The sequence below is a fragment of the Chlorocebus sabaeus genome, chromosome 8 (assembly GCF_047675955.1).
Source record: "Chlorocebus sabaeus isolate Y175 chromosome 8, mChlSab1.0.hap1, whole genome shotgun sequence".
Taxonomy (NCBI): domain Eukaryota; kingdom Metazoa; phylum Chordata; class Mammalia; order Primates; family Cercopithecidae; genus Chlorocebus; species Chlorocebus sabaeus.
Genome location: NC_132911.1, coordinates 17,214,067 through 17,229,825, shown reverse-complemented (window position 1 = coordinate 17,229,825; position 15,759 = coordinate 17,214,067). Strand labels below are relative to the sequence as shown.

Here is a 15,759-nt window from a genome sequence, read left to right as displayed (position 1 = left end):
AGCTGAGCAAGTGTCACACACCTGCGGTCCTCGCTACTCAGGAGGCTGAGGTGGGAGGATCACTGAGCCCAGGAGGTTGAGGGTTCAGTGAGCTATAATTGCACCACTGCACTCCCGGCAGGGTGACAGAGCAAGACCCTGTCTCTAAAATGTGAATAAAATTTAACATTAATGTGTCACTAATAGGTGTTTCTATATTTGTATGTGATTAAATCACTTTCTTTCGAGTATGTCTCAGGATCTCTTTTCATAAAAATAGTATTAGTCGCTAACATGTTTTGAGTGCCTGTGTGTGCCAAGCACAGTGCTAAGCCTTGTTTTAAATGCATAATCTCATTTAATTCTCACAACTCCTATTAGGGATACTGTGATTATCCCCATTCTACAGATGAGGAATTTGAGGGTCTGAAAGCCTCAGTAACTTGTCCAAAGTTACACAGTGGGGTAATTGGTGGAGATGGGAAATGGGCTGGGTATTCTGGCCCCACAGTCTGTGCTCTTGACCCTGGTCCTTTACGTGCATGCAGAAATCTTGACACACTCGTGTCTTCTTTCATGGACATGAGTGAATTCCTCACTAAACCACATGTGTGTGAAGGAGAATGTGGGGAAGGCTGGCTTGTGCTAAGAACTCTTCTAAGTACTGGAATGAAGTGCACAGAAGAGACCCATTCCTTCCATTAGGAACCTTAAATTCTAATAAGGGGATTAAGAAATAAATACATTTTTGGATTCATGATGATGGAAAAGATCAAGCATTTGCAAATAGTGATTCATGATGATGAATCCACAAATAAAGGAGAAAGGGCCGAGCACGGTGGCTCATGCCTGTAATCCCAGCACTTTGGGAGGCTGAGGCAGGTGGATCACTTGAGGTCAGAAGTTCTAGACCAGCCTGGCCAACATGGTGAAACCCCATCTCTACTAAAAATACAAAAATTAGCTGGGTGTGGTGGCAGGTGCCTGTAGTCTCAGTTACTTGGGAGACTGAGGCAGGAGAATCTCTTGAACCTGGAAGGTGGAGGTTGCAGCGAGATGAGGTTGCACCGCTGCACTCCAGCCTGGGTGACAGAGCAAGACCCTATCTCAAAAAAAGGAAGAGAAAAAGAAAAAGAAAACAGTGAAGGAAATTAGATTTTTAAACGGGTGATCAAGAAAGGCCTCACTGAGAGGGCGATATTTGGGCAAACACCTGCAAGGAGGGGAGGAGGGAGGCTTTTGGAGGTCAGGTGGGAGGACTTTCCAGGCACAGGGACCAGCCATGCAGAGACCCCGAGGTGAGGCAGGGTGTGGGGTGCGCAAGGAACAGTGAACCACCCACTGTGTGTGGTGTGGGCTGGAGGATGTGGGTGGGCGGAGGAGGTCAGGACTGACCAGGCAGGGCCATGCGGATGCCTGTGAGGCACATGTCCTCTTTTCATCCTCACAAACATCATCGCTTGTAAATGCTTGATCTTTTCCAGGCGTTTCACACAATTCTCACTTGGCAGTAATTATGGAGAAGATTGCTTTGTGGAATGACTCATGAGTAGGCTTAATATGTCACAGTGCAGGCTTGTCCATTCATTCAAGAAGTGCTTAGGGTCCCTGCTCTGTGTTGGGCAGTGTACTAGATTCTGAGACTACAAACAGGATTAAGCAAATGTGCCCTCTTAAAGAGCTTACTGGTTGGAGGGTGAGGGGATAAGCGGGTGTCTGAGCAAATCGTTCCAATGAAAACTCTTGGCTCTTCAGATTCCAGCTCAGCTGTCCTGGCCTCTCTGCTACTTTGCATTTATAGTGCTGTATGCTGATTATTTCCTTACATATCTGTCTCCTTCTAGACAGTGAAATCCATAAGGATAGAGTTCAGCTCTTAGTTATTTTCATATTTTCCAGTGCACAGTGTACTGGTTACACAAAAGGTGTTGAAAAATACTGCTTGCCTTGATTTGAATGGAGACCTGTGCGAAGCACTGTGTATCCACAGTAAAGGAGCAACACTAACTCATTGTGAGGGAGAACTGGAGGAGTGGCGGTGACATTTGAACTGTTCGGAATGCCCTGCAGGAGTTTGGAATGCGCCTTGCCAGTAGAGGAGGCTGCTGGGGTTCCTGAAGGTGCAGATGTGGCGTTCTCAAAAGATACCGTGTGCTTGGGGAACGTCAAGGCCAGGGTCAGCATGCCCTGCTGGACACAGCAGACGTGTCCCGGTGTCAATGAGATGAGCCTCTGCCTCAAGGGAGATTGAGGCTGATTAGTTCTAATACTCTAGACACAAACTTGCACGAGTGCTACACGTTTTTTGGGAACAGATGGTAGAGTACATATTTAAAATAATTTGGAGAAAGTGTCTGGTCACTTCTGTTGGTGGTGAACAGTCCCAAGTGTCTACCCACCGCTTCATGGTGGGTCATGAAGTGAAATGTGGAATAGAGTGGCAAGAAGTTTTCTGGAGGAGAATAGTGAGTTTAGTTTGGGGCGTGTGAAATTGGAGGAGGCTACAAACTGGGAAGCACCTCAAAGGGGTATGTGCATGCTTGAAGTTTAAGAGTAAAAATATGTAGAGACCAAGGAAACCATCAGAAAAGAGCTGACATAAAAATATAAGGACAGGCTAGGCCAGTGGCTCCTGCCTGTAGTCTCAGCTACTAGCTACTTGGGAGGCTGAGACAGGAGGATCTCTTGAGCTCGAGTTTGAGTCTACAGTGAGGTATGATTGTACCACTGTACTGCTGCCTGGGTGACAGAGCGAGACCCTCTGAAAAGAAAAGAAAAGAAAGATGGTGTGAAGTTTTGAGGTCTCAATGATCTCACCATCTCATTGCTCAATGCAGCTCTGCTCATAAACCTTGACTCCTAATGAGCCAGGAGGCTCACTGTGCACCTTCTTTTGTTCTTATCAGGCATTATTAGCATGAGTGTCAGATGGTAAATAAATTTGCTGGTGTACATGTGAAGACCCTTGTTCATCTCCTTTGTATGGTAGCTGGGAAAAGGAAGCAACACCTCTAAGTCTTTGATTTATTCCCCTCTGAATTTAAATGTTCCTATAGTTATGGGACACATGTTCCAGGCCTGTGACTAAGGCAGTTATTTTTGTTTAATCCCCACCTGAAGCCACAGACATCTTGTGAACATACTTGCAGAGGCAGGTACTGACAGCATCACTGAGAATTCTGTGCTTCTCTGCAGCTCGAGTCATCGTGAGAACCTTGCTTTGTGGGACTTTTTGCTTCTTTGTCAAATTACTGCACTCTTAAGACTTGCTGTGTTTTTGTTGTGACTCACCTGTGTTGCTGTGCCTTTGGGGAGCTTACCCTTGAATTTAAGCAAACGAGGATAGTTATACAGAGTCCTATGGCCTTGAGGAACTCTAGAAGGTGGAATAGTAAAATCACATTTGCAAGATATAAATGTAGAGTGTTACTGAAATACACTGTGTTCTGCTGCATATTTACTTAATAGATGGAGAGCATATGCTAGATAAGTCATGTACCAGACACTGAGGGATTGTGGGATGCGTAAGACATGGTTTTTGCCTTCTTGGTATTAACTGCCAAACAGAAGAGGTGACAAGTTCTTCTCTCATCACATTTGTTCTTATAATAGTAAAATTTAATAAAACTGTAGGATTTTGGATGAGGGTGTAATTACAAATACCAAAGTTTGCTTAACTTTTTTCTTTCTGTAATATGGGAGATTATATAGTGTAATAGAGTTACACTCTTAAATACGTAGGGGCCAGACTTGGTTTAATGTTGATGCTTTGTGCTGTTTAACTTTTGCCCCCTGAGATCCGAGAAATAAAGAGGATGTACGTGGATTGAGATATTTTTCTCTCAATACTCTGAGTTATGGCTCAAAGTACAGAATGTAGAGATTGCGGTCAAAGTAAGTACAGATGGAGTGAAAATACAGAGGAGAGCCAGCAGGTGATTAGAACACAACAGATTGGCTTTCTGGCAGTCAACAAAGAAGAGGCTGACCGAGAGCCTCTTGTCAATGTCAATATCAAGAAAGGGATGCGGGGCCCTGCTTTATTCTTTACTTCTTGTGTCTTGAATTTAACCAGGCAAATTGGATAGTTTGTCAAGTTTACTCTCTTCCCAGTAGGCTATTTTAAAGGTATAGCATTTTAAATTAAAAGTGAGAAAATAAACACCTGTCATCTTACCACCACCAAATAGCTTTTAACTTAAAAATTTATGACTATTTGGTACCTTTTTTTGGCATATTCTCATGCACATATGTTTATGTATATAATGGGGACAGTGTCTGCTGTTTATTTTTTTGAGATGAAGTCTTGCTCTTTCACCCAGGCTAGAGTGCAATGGCACGATCTCAGCTCACTGCAACCTCTGCCTCCGGGTTTAAGTGATTCTTCTGTCTCAGCCTCCCAAGTAGCTGAGATTATAGGCGCCTGCCACCATGGCCAGCTAGTTTTTGTATTTTTAGTAGAGGTAGGGTTTCACCATGTTGTTCAGGCCAGTCTCGTGCTCCTGACCTCGGGTGATCCACCCACCTCGGCCTCCCAAAGTGCTGGGATTACAGGTGTGAGGCACCGTGCCCAGCATGGATCATGTATAGTCTTGAAAATCATAATTAGGATTTTGACTTTGAACTGGAGTGACTTAAATGTTATTGGGATCACTCTGATAGTTGTGTTGGGAGTAGATTGGATGTGGGTGGGGTAGGAACAGGGAGATCAGTTAGGAGGGGTTGCTGTGATGACAGCAGGAAGTTATGGTTTCTGGGACCCAGGTTGTGGCAGTGGAGCCTGGTCAGATTCTAGGTATGTGCTTGAAGGGAAAGCCAGTGAGGTTTGCTTAGATTGGATTGGGGGTGAGAGCAAAGGGAGGGGTCACACGGATGACCATGACCATGTTGGTGTGAGCAGTGGAAGAATGCCGCAACCTTTACCTGAGATGAGACTGGATGGTGGAAACACAGATGTTGGGAAGGGGAGATCTGAAACTCAGTTACATTGAAATGATGGATAAGAGGCCCTGTGGAGTAGAAAGCTGGATATGCAAGTTTGAAGTGCATGGGAGAAATCTGGTCTATGGATATAAATTTAGGATTCCGCACCATATAGAGGATATTTAAAGTCACCAGACTGGATGAGATCCCCAAGGCAGTAAGTGTAGAGAGCACAGGTCAAGGATAGCTCTGGGATGCTCCCTAGACTCTCCAAAGTCAAGAAGAAATAGCAGGAAGGTAGGAGCATCCCAGAAGCCGAATAAGAAAAGCCTTTCAACGAGAAAGGAGGAACCACCTGCATCCAATACTGCTGGCAGGAGAATGGAACAGTCAAGAACACAATTTGCAGCAGGCGACAGAAAACCCAACCGGTGCACGTCAACCAGAGGCTGTGTGTGTTTATTCTTCGGGAGGGCTAGAGGCAGGCTGTTCCAGGTTTGACAATTCAGAAATGTCCTCTCTCTGCCTCTCCGCTCATCTCAGGTCAGCGTGTGGCTTTGTCATTGGCTTTTTCAGTTAAAATATGGCTGCTAAGAGTTCCGTGTGCTTGCCACCACTTCCTGTGACTGTGTTCAAAGGCTGGAAGCAAAGGATGGCATCTCGGGGCAGGGACCTCCTCCTCTCTTCGATTATCGGGGACACATATTCAGCAGCTCCCCCCTTGCCCTCTTGTCCTGATGTCTGATTGGCACAGACCAGATCTGGCTCTTGCCCCTACTGGCATGAAAGATCGGGAAGCAAGTATTTGACTTTTTAAACTTTTCTGTGGGGTTAAGCAATGGAGATGGGGATTAGGAATGACAGTTGGCTCGCCAGGAAAGGTGTTAGACACAGTGAGCTTGAAAAAAAAAAAAAGTTATCAACTCTTTTTATTCATTCTTTTGAGAGCTTTTGCTTGCTTACATTTAGGGGCACAGGATTTTTTGTTGATCTGCTGCTGTTCATTTCCTTGCTTGTTGTTTTTATGTCTTTTTATTTTGCATATGGTGATTTCTTAATATTTTTTCACTTTTATGTTGTCAAATATCTTGTTTCCTTTATCTTTTCCTGTGTTTTTATGCATAATAAGATGCTCCCTACTCAAAAAGAAGACTGAAATATATTTAATTATTGTGTTTTATGGTTTCATCTTAAGCCCTTTGCTTTGTAATCCAGTTTAATTTATTTTGGTGGATGGTGAGTGCTAATAGCTAGTATTTGTATGGTACTTTGTGTCAGATGCTGTTCTAAGCATTTTTTTTTTTTTTTTTTTTTTTTTTGAGACAGAGTCTCGCTCTGTTGCCCAGGCTGGAGTGCAGTGGCATGATCTCGGCTCACTGCAAGCTCCCCCTCCCGGGTTCACGCCATTCTCCTGCCTCAGCCTCCCGAGTAGCTGGGACTACAGGCGCCCGCCACCGCACCCGGCTAATTTTTTTTTGTATTTTTAGTAGAGACGGGATTTCACCTTGTTAGCCAGGATGGTCTCGATCTCCTGACCTCGTGATCCACCCGTCTCGGCCTCCCAAAGTGTTGGGATTACAGGCGTGAGCCATTGCGCCCGGCCTAAGCGTTTTAAAATTATAAATTTATTTAATTCCCACAAGGACCTATGAGATAAGGACTACTCCTATCAACCCCATTCTTACATGTGAGAAAACAGAAGTGCAGAGTGTTAAGGAACCTGCTCACTAGGCAGTGTGAGGTGGCGCCGGGTTTGACCCTAGACGATCTGCCTTGAGATTGTTAGCTTTTAACCACTATACAGTTCTGCTTCTCAAATTTTAATTTGATAATTCAAATATCTTAATACCACAAATAAGTGTTTTTGTTGATTTAAGATACCTCCTTTATCCTTTTTTTTTTTTTTTTTTTTGAGACGCCTTTATCCTTTTTTTTTTTTTTTTTTTGAGACGCAGTCTTGCTCCATCGCCCAGGCTGGAGTGCAGTGGTACAATCTCGTGTCACTGCAAGCTTCGCCTCCCGGGTTCACACCATTCTCCTGCCTCAGCCTCCCAAGTAGCTGGGACTACAGGCGCCTGCCACTGTGCCCAGCTAATTTTTTGTATTTTTAGTAGAGACGGGGTTTCACCATGTTAGCCAGGATGGTCTCATCTGACCTCGTGATCCGCCCGCCTCGGCCTCCCAGAGTGCTGGCATTACAGGTGTGAGCTACTGTGCCCAGCCCCTATCCTGAATTTTTGTATTTCTGAGATTTATATACCACCTTATTAATGGTGTCAGTATGGTTTTATTCCAGTAAGACTTTTATTTTTTTAATATTGTACTCTAGTTGCACAAATTCCTTGTTTTTTTTTTTTTTAACTTAAAAATTGTGGCAGAACATACTTTGCACAGAACGTGCCACTTGAACAATTTTTTTAAATGTACAATTCTGTGGCATTAAGTACATTCACATTTTTGTGCAGCCATCCTCCGTATCCATCTCCAGAACTTTGTTTTCCCTTTGGAATCCTGTATCCGTTTTACTAACCCCCAGTTCTCCGTTTCTTTCAGCGCCTGTCACTCATCATTCTATGTTCTGTTTGTATGCGTTTGACTATTCTAGTAATCATGAAGGAGAATCATACATTATTTGTAACTGGCTGATTTCAGTTAGCACCATGTCTTCAGGGTTCATCCATGTTGTATCATGTGTCAACTTCCTTTTTAAGGCAGGAGAATGTTCCATAGTGTAGCTGTACCACCTTCTGTTCATTCATTCATCTGCCTGTGAAAGTTGTGTTGCTTTCACATTTTGGCTGTTGTGAAAGATGCTGCTGTGAAGATGGTTGTTCGCAGAAGATACCTGCTTGGGTCTTTCACTTTTTTTTTTTTTTTTTTTAAAGACAGAGTCTTGCTCTGTCACCCAGGCCAGAGTACAGTGGCACGATCTCAGCTCACTGTAACCTCCAGCTTCCAGCCTCAAGTGATTCTCCTGCCTCAGCCTCCCAAGTTGCTGTAATTACAGGTGCCCACCACCACGCTCAGATAATGTTTTATGTATTTTTAGTAGAGATGGGGTTTTACCCTGTTGGCCAGACTGATCTCAAACTCCTGGCCTGGCCTCAGGTGATCCCCTGCCTCGGCCTCCCAAAGTGCTGGGATTACAGGCATGAGCCACCGTGTCCGGCCTGCTTTCACATCTTTTGGATCTGTACGTAGACATGCAGTTGTTGGATTATATGGTAACTTCAGGTTTAATTTTTGGAGGAACCACCATACCATTTCCACAGTGGCTATACCATGTTACATTCCCCCTAGCAGGGCACAAGGGTTCCAGTTTCTCCGTTTCCTTGCCAACACTTGTTAATGTTTTGTTTTTGCTGTTTGTTTTGATGATAGCATCCTGGTAGGTACAAAGTGGTATCTCACAGAGATCATGATTGTGATTCGCATTTCCCTAGTGACTAGTGATGTTGAGCATCTTTGCATGTACCTAGGAGCTATTTGTTATCTTCTTTGGAGAAAAGCCAATTTGAGTCGTTTGTCCACTTTTTAAATTGGGTTGTTTGGTATTTTTGTTGTTGAATTGTAGTGATAATGTTTTTCTGTTGTAAATTTTTTTTGGCTATTCTTAATTATTCTAGATGACTTTAACATGTTTTGAAAATTCAATTTCCCCATTTAAAAGCAATCACATACAGGTTCAGTTTGGAATGGTATTCCACAAAATATCTCACATGTGTACACTTGTTCAGAACTTCTTCTCATTTTTCTAATTTTCACAACAGAATAGCACTTTTTGATAAATTTATTCATAGAAACAGTGCGTATGTGTGGGTCTATGTGTGCAATTCCTTTTTGTTACTAAAGCGAGGGACTTCTTTTTCTGTTTTTTCCTGGCACATAGGAAATACATGGATTTTGTGTAATATTTACTTGGTAAGAAGCCCATCAGGTTTACTTAATACTTATACAGTGGTTACCATTGAAGCTAATTTCTTAAACATGTATATTTACTGTTGGGAGAATTTGGTCCCTTAAGCTTAATTGGAAGTAGACCTGCAAACACGGTTTTGAGTATGTATAATTTATTTCTCTCATAACTTACTGTTAACTTGTTTGTCACTTCGAGGTTTCCCCTGATTTTGTAATAATTCCTAGTTAGTGTAGATAATTACTCTAAAGGTAACTGTCCCTATGTAGTTGAGTTGTGTTTAAGAAACCCAAGTTATAATGATAGCTAGAAACATTCTCTGAATTAACTGGAAAAAAAAATACATATTCTCATGTCTTGTATTTTAACTGTATCTGTTAATTTGGCATTTTCTGTTTCTGACCTTAGTAGTTAGTGGCCTTGCAACTTGCATGCCTTACTGATATATTTCAAATGGACCTCAATAATCTTTTCGTTTTCTAGTTAAAATTCTCACTTCTCTAACCCTGGCAGGTGCCGGTATACTAGCTTCCTTTTTCCCTGATTTCAGTCTTCAGTCAGTTCTGCACACTGCTACCACACAGTCAAGTTCTGATGTAAATGCTGAGAAAGCCTCAGTCTCCCCCACCCCTGCAACGCACATCTTCCCACCATATCCATCCCTAACAATTAAGGTCTAAAATTATGAGTCTGGCATTCAATGCCATGTCTCACCCAACTGTAAACTACCTACTTCTCCAGCCTCATTTTCTTCTTCTTCTTCCCCATGATACTTGTGTTCCTACTAAGCCGTGTAAACTACAGAACAACATATCTTATGATGAGACATGCTGTTTTCTCTAGTTTACGGTTTTTACTGAGAACATCTGGTAGTTAATTGTATGGCAGGATGTCAGGTGTTTCTGGCTCTGTACATGTTTGAACTTTGTGATTACTTGCAGTTGCCTTACTAGGTAAGCACATAAATACTTGGGTAATACACATCTTCATGTGAATCTGTTGTCCAGATTTTTATTAAGATGATCTGTTTTGGACAGGCGCCGTGGCTCATACCTGTAATCCCAGCACTTTGGGAGGCCAAGGCAGGTGGCTCACCTAAGGTCAGGAGCTGGAGACAAGCCTGGTGAAACCCTGTCTCTACTGAACATACAAAAACATGAGCCAGGTGTGGTGGTATGTACATGTAATGCCAGCTTACTCAGGAGGCTGAGGCAGGGGAATCGCTTGAACCTGGGAAGCAGAGGTTGCAGTGAGCCATAATGGCACCACTGCACCCCAGCCTGGGTGATGGAGTGAGACTCTGTCTCAAAAAAAAAAAAAAAAAAAAAGATATGTGTCTTTTGATATAGATAATATAGTAGTCAGTGTTTCTTTGTTAACTAATTAAAACTCATCTTCAAAATCCATAAATTGTTACCAAATGTATAAATAAGAAGTCACCTTTTCAATGCTGAATAGTCTTGTGAAAAATATATTAAGCCTGGGCACGGTGGCTCACACCCGTAATCCCAGCAGTTTGGGAGACCAAGGCAGGAGAATCACTTGAGCCGAGCAGTTTGAGACCAGCCTAGGTAACATAGTGAGACCCCACCTCTACAAAAATTTAAAAATATGTGTATGTTAATGCTGAATTCCTTTGCATCTAGGCGATAGTTGAGAGATGAGAAGTTGCTTTGGTAGATGTTTATGTGGCCTTGGAAATTGCTGTCATGATACTAAAGGTGATCTGTGAGTGGTGTGGGACCCACCTTCTTCCCTAGGCCTTCCTTCAAGAATGGAGAAGGCCAAATTGTTGCTGAGAGATTGCACTACATACCTGTGAGGGCCCTGGGAACTCTCTCCTGGAGAGTGAATCATTTAACATAAGGGTTGAGACGAAGGACACCCTTCAGGAGTTCGTTCTAGGGCTTTAATGTCCAGTGCTAGGAAACATCCCATGAGGGTAACATGATGAACTTTCCAGTAGTAAAGCGACCGTTTTTATGATAGCCATTCAAAGCATCAATTAAAATACTGATTCTGTTTTTTCTTTTAGTACTGTAAAATAAAAAAAAGATTGAAGAATAACTAATGATTACAGATGACCAGAAATAAAAATGATTCTTAAAATCAACTTAATCGATCCAATTTTATCCTTTCTTGATTTCTTTGTTTTGTCTTAGGTGTCTTATCTGATTAAATGTGACCCCATTGACTTTAATAATATTTAATAGTTTCATTATAAAATATGCTCATTATAAAATTAAAATTCATATGGAGTAATGTATTTGTATATAAAGTATGAAGGAAAAGTTACCATTTCTGCACCTTCCCTGTTCTTCCTCGTCTGACTCTGCTGTACCTCTTACTAGTCTCACAAAATTGTGGTATGGCCTTTTGGACTTTTTCAACATATAGGTAAATACAAACTTAAAATATGTAAGTTTTTCTTTTTGCAGGGGATTTGCAAAATGGAACTTTATTTCTATAATTTTATTTTTGCCTTGGAACCCTCTCAACCAGGTTAATTCTGAGTTTTTCTCTAGCCAATGTGATAATTTCTCAGTGTTCATATATAATTTGGTCTCCTTCCTTCATTTCCCACATCTCATAGCTATCACTGCTTCCTCTAAGTCCTGTTTGTTTCTTTTCTTCCTTTTCATTTCTTCTCTTCTTTACTTTTTTCTTTTTCTTTTTTTCTTTTTTCTTTTTTTTGAGATGGAGTCTTGCTCTGTCAACCAGGCTGGAGAGCAGTGGTGTGATCTCTGCTCACTGCAACCTGTGCCTCCTGGGTTCAAGCGATTCCCCTGCCTCAGCCTCCTGAGTAGCTGGAACTACAGGTACACACCACCACACCCAGCCAGTTTTTTGTATTTTAGTAGAGACGAGGTTTCACCGTGTTGGCCAGGATGGTCTCGATCTCCTGACCTCACAACCTGCGCACCTCGGCCTCCCAAAGTGCTGGGATTAAAAGTGTGAGCCCCTGCGCCCAGCCTCTTCTTTCTTTTCCTTCTTTCTTAGAAGACCTAACGAGATCTACCCTTTAACACATTTTTAAGGGTACAGTGCAGTGTTGTTAAACATAGGCAGTGTGTTGTACAGCACATCTGCAGGACGTATTCATCTTGCATAACTGGAACTTTATACCCGTTGAACAACTTCCCATTTCCCTTCCCCACCAGCCCCTGGCAAGCACCATTCTACCATCTTGTTTTGCAGAATAGGATAATATTATTAACACTATCCTGTTGTTCACTTTATCTTTCCATTGAAATTTTAGTTTTGCTAGGCGTCTTTTACTGATTTTTATTGTTGTTAAATATAGTACACCTACTCAGGTTTTCTAAGGTGAGTGTGTTAGTAAATTGGTTGATGAATGAAAGTTTCCTTCAAATCCAGTAGACTGTCTGTGTTACTATCTAAGGCAAAGTGAAAGTATTATTCCTTCCAGATTTTCCCTACATAAAAGATGGTTATAATTACAGAATAAAAACAAATCTGTTGTCTATACGTAAGTCTATGCTAAGTGCACGAGCTTAAAATAAACTGCTGAGGTCAATAGTATCCTGGCAAGTAGATCTTAAATCTTTATCTTTCACATCTGGGATAAGTTACACAATACGATATGAGCTGGTAAATGTCATCTTTTCAGGACTGTAATTCAGAGAAGTCCTGTATTGATTTCACTGTTTAAGAATTTAGTGCCTGGGTTACTTGCAGTCTCTCAGTTAACCTAATATTGCTATGTTTGACTTTTAATATTGCTTATGATGTGCATATTTTATTGCTTGGTATGAAATCCAATTAAAACGACTTTAGGTCATCTTTACTGTTAAGCTAAACGTCGGAACTGTTGGTGAAATAGTTAAATGTCTTTGTTGCATGCGCACTGTTTTCCCCGTTCCGCTGGAGGAGCTCCTGTCTAGTAAGAGCTCCAGTCTGAACTCTGCCTGCCTCCAAGCCTCATACTTCTTCAACTGAGATGCTTGTATTCTGTGGCATGGCCCAGGGAACCCTGGGCGGTTGGTTAGACACTTGGATTCTAGGCCTTACTGTCACCGGCTGGGTATGTGACCCAGGTACGCTGTTTAACCACCTAAGTAGTTTTCTCATCTATAAACTGGGATAGTAATAGTCACACACTGTTAGGATTATTCTCACTATCAAAGGAACTAATGTTTTGGTGAAATCGGCATTTATTTTGTTCTCCTCAGTGCTCATTAGTCAAGAGTCATGATGGGATTGGGAAGACTTTGGCGAGGACCGGCTGCTGTTAGGTGTAGGGGGTGGGCCTGGATGGGGGGTGCCAGTGAGATAGGGGAGGTCAGGGAAATGATATTTGGGTGCAGGGGTGAGCTTTCCTCTAGTGCAGCTGTGTGAAGGTACAGGTAGTACCTGTAGTAGTTCCAAGGCGCACACGGAAATGTCTGCAAACCTAAGGTGTGTTTAGAAACAAAGCTACGAGGCATGTATTTCTGAAGAATAAGCGGATTTCCAAAATGTAGGAAGCCTTGGCTGCACTGTGGCTGTGGCCCAGTCATTTTGATCTGTTCCTTGCCCACCCTTGTTTATCAGTTGTGATGATGATGACTCATCATTGTTTCTGCTGAAAGGGCAGCAATTTGGTAAATTTATATTCTAAAAATCCGTTTTTCTGTTCCTCCTAAAGCAAGTAAAACTGGTGGCTAAACATAAATTTTTAAAATGGGTATTTGCCATCTCACAGTTGCGAATTATTGTAAAGGGTATAAAGAAAAAAGTCTCTAATAGACTGAAGAGACACACAAACTTGTGAAAATGGGTTAAGCACTGAATGCTACAATGCAGGTGATGGGCAAACACATTTTCAAAATACATCATTTACTCTTGGCGTTAAAAAAAACGAATTTGTTGAGGAAACATTTATTAAGGCTCACTCCATGCTAGACCTTTGCCAGTTCCTGAGGACCTGAATTGAATCAGGTGCTTTTCCTGATCTCAAGAACCTTAGAGATGGTCCGAGAGGAATGTGGGGGCAAATGCTGTGATAGAAGCAAGTACGTGGTGTGAGCAGAAAGCAAGGTGTAGTCCATGGCACACAGAAGACGGTGTCTTGGCAGGATAAGCTCACAAAGAGGTCCTGATTCTCAACAGTGCTTCAGAAACTCCATGTGCATTTTAATCACCTGGGGATCCTGTGAAACTGCAGGTGGTGATTCAGTAGGCCTAGGGTGGAGCTGCAAATGAGTAGCAAGGCTTTAAAAGAGAAGCTTGAGCTGACTTTGCATTCACTGGACAGAAATAGGGGAGGGGATAGAAAGGAGGCCATTCAGTCGGAAGGGATGTACATAAGCAGAAGAATAGAGTGAAATGACTGGAGAGAAACCACTAAGGGGTGTGTGTGTATGAAAGGGTGGAGGCATGGCCTAAGGGGGAAGAAGTGGGTAGGGATCAACCCTACATTGCCTTTTAAGCCTGTGAAATTAATGTTAAATAAAAGGATTGAAACTAAGATCACCATCCTATAAATCGGGGTGTCCAATCTTTTGACTTCTGGGCCACACTGGAAGAAGAATTGTCTTGGGCCACACATAAAATACGCTAATGATAGCTGATGAGCTAACAAAAAAAATAGCAAAAAAATCTCATAATGTTCTAAGAAAATTGATGAACTTGTATTGGGTCAGCATTCAAAGCTGTCCTAGGCCACATGCTGTGCATAGTGGAGAATCCCAAATTTTAGATTGGGTCATGACCTTCATTTTCACGTTCAGGAGATTAACACGATGGAGTTGGAAGGGATGGAAGGACAGGATTTTAGTAGTCCAGTACAGTTTAGACAATGATATAAAGGGTTAAATAAGGATTCAAAAAGAGGAGGAAGAAGAGCTCTTTGAAAAGAAATGATGTGCCTGTTGGAATATTAATAGAATAGCACACGGTGTGCCCTGGTGTCAGAGAGAAAGCTAAGTTGATTGGAGCAGAGCACATGTGGATGTTGAAGAGCAATACAAGAGTGAGGCTGGAGCCGAAATGGGAGCTTAATGCGGTCACTTCACAAGCCAGGCCTGAGGAGCTTCAGCATCTTTTTCTCCATTAGGATGAGGTTTTTATGAGCGAAATCGCTGGAACAAAGCAATGGGCATGACTTTCTGGCAGCATTACCTGACTCACTTATGGGATCCTTAGTGATACGCGACAATGTCATTTTCATCAAAGGTCCTCTTCAACTTCTGTTAGGTGGTACTGGTCGCATTGGGAGACAGTGCTAGAATATACGGGGATCTGGGGAAGAAAAGATGGTTTCAATGGTTTGAAGCTAGAAAAGTAAAAATAGGGCTGTATGGCTGGGTGGGGTGGATTGCACATGTAATTCCAGCAGTTTGGGAGGCTGAAGCAGGAGGACTGCTTAAGGCCAGAAGTTTGAGACCAGCCTGGGCAACAAAGTGAGATTAAAAAAAATAATAATAAAACAATGGAGCTATAATCAGCATAAACAGGAGCATGTCGGTCCAAGATGAAAACTTAAAGTACTCAATAAGTACTTTAAAACACTAGTAGCCTTGAGATTCAGAAGGAAGACAGGACTGTGGGTGAGAATAAACAAACTGTGGAGAATAAAGAAGAAAAGGTGAGAGTAAAAAAAGAATCTTAATAGTATAGCACCACCTGGTGTTAGAACATTAGGCATTTTTCAAATTAAGTTTTTTCTTATCAAGTTGCGTTTTTCTTTCTGTTTGGGTGATTTTAAAATTTTCCACTTATTTATTTCTTATATGATAGCCTATTGTGCTAATGGAATTTTTTTTTTTTTTTAGTCAACAGTATGGGAGGTCATATCAGTTTGTTTATTCTTTGATTTCAGTTTTGCCAAAATCTGCTTTCTCACGATTCTTCTGATTGATCTTCTCCTTCAGAGAACATGTGTGAGTTAATTACTTTAGGAGACAGGGTTACTGCCACACTTCTCATATCCTAATTGC

General features: G+C 42.0%; 1 protein-coding gene across 10 annotated transcripts in view; it reads left to right on the top strand.

Annotated features, from left to right (window-relative positions):
* Positions 1-15,759, top strand: part of MTUS1 (microtubule associated scaffold protein 1) — a 164,825-nt gene that overhangs the window by 69,197 nt on the left and 79,869 nt on the right. The window lies entirely within an intron of this gene.